General features: G+C 52.1%; 1 protein-coding gene across 4 annotated transcripts in view; it reads left to right on the forward strand.

Moving 5' to 3' along the window:
• The window catches only part of MYBPC2 (myosin binding protein C, fast type), a 106491-nt gene that overhangs the window by 91030 nt on the left and 14530 nt on the right, over nt 1-931 (forward strand). The window lies entirely within an intron of this gene.

Consider the following 931-nt stretch of genomic DNA (forward strand, 5'->3'; position numbering starts at 1 on the left):
GGAGTGCCCTGAAGAAGTAAGCCTCCCGAACGAGAATAGCCACCCCTCCCCCCCGCCCCCGATTCCGCGATTGGTGAAGGACAGATTAACCCGGGGGGGCTAACTGAGTGAGAGCCAGAGTCTCACCTTCCCTCACCCAGGTCTCGGTCACGCACGCCAGGTCCGCCGGATGTTCCGTCACATAATCCCTTAAGATTGCGACTTTGTTGTTAATGGACCTGGCGTTACACAACACCAATGACAACACCAAGGGGGGTCGATCCTGGCCCCAGATGAAATTATATTTGGGTTTTATAATATTTGGGTTTTATAATATTTGGGTTTTATAATATGACCAGGGGTCATTTTGTAGAAAAAGAGGTGCAGGAGCTCATTAGCATAACTCATTAGCATAACTTATTTGCATATACCATGCCCCCTGACATCACCGGAACTGTGTCAGAAGGCAACACCCACTGCTCAGATTCCACTGGACTGCTTTGGATTGCTAGCGTTTGGGGCGGGGGGACATGTGCAGATCTGTCCTCGCAGAGGAAGGAGAGCTTGTACTTGAATAAAACTAGGTCTTAAAGGTGCCACTGGACTGTTTTGGGCCGGGGGGCCGGGGGGGGACTCTGCAACTTACCTGGCTGCTTCTTGCTCTGACTGAGGGCTGCTGGGAGCAGGGGGTGGGGCTTGTTGCATGTGCCCACCTCCTGGACTCTTTACTGCCAGAGCTCCACTCCTGTGCGCTCCTGCAGGAAATGACCCCTGTATGAAGATCATCGTGAAACCTGTAAGGATCCATCATAAGAGCTAAATAAATTATCTACATTGGACCTTGTTCTTTTTTGTCTTTCCCAATTCAGTATACGCAGAGGTCATTTTGGGGGGGAACGCGGGGGAACCCAGTTCCCCCGGGTGAGGTACCGGGGGCGGGGCACATGACGAA

This window comes from Gekko japonicus, unplaced genomic scaffold, assembly GCF_001447785.1.
Source record: "Gekko japonicus isolate JY-2015 unplaced genomic scaffold, Gekko_japonicus_V1.1 scaffold1068, whole genome shotgun sequence".
NCBI classification, from domain to species: domain Eukaryota; kingdom Metazoa; phylum Chordata; class Lepidosauria; order Squamata; family Gekkonidae; genus Gekko; species Gekko japonicus.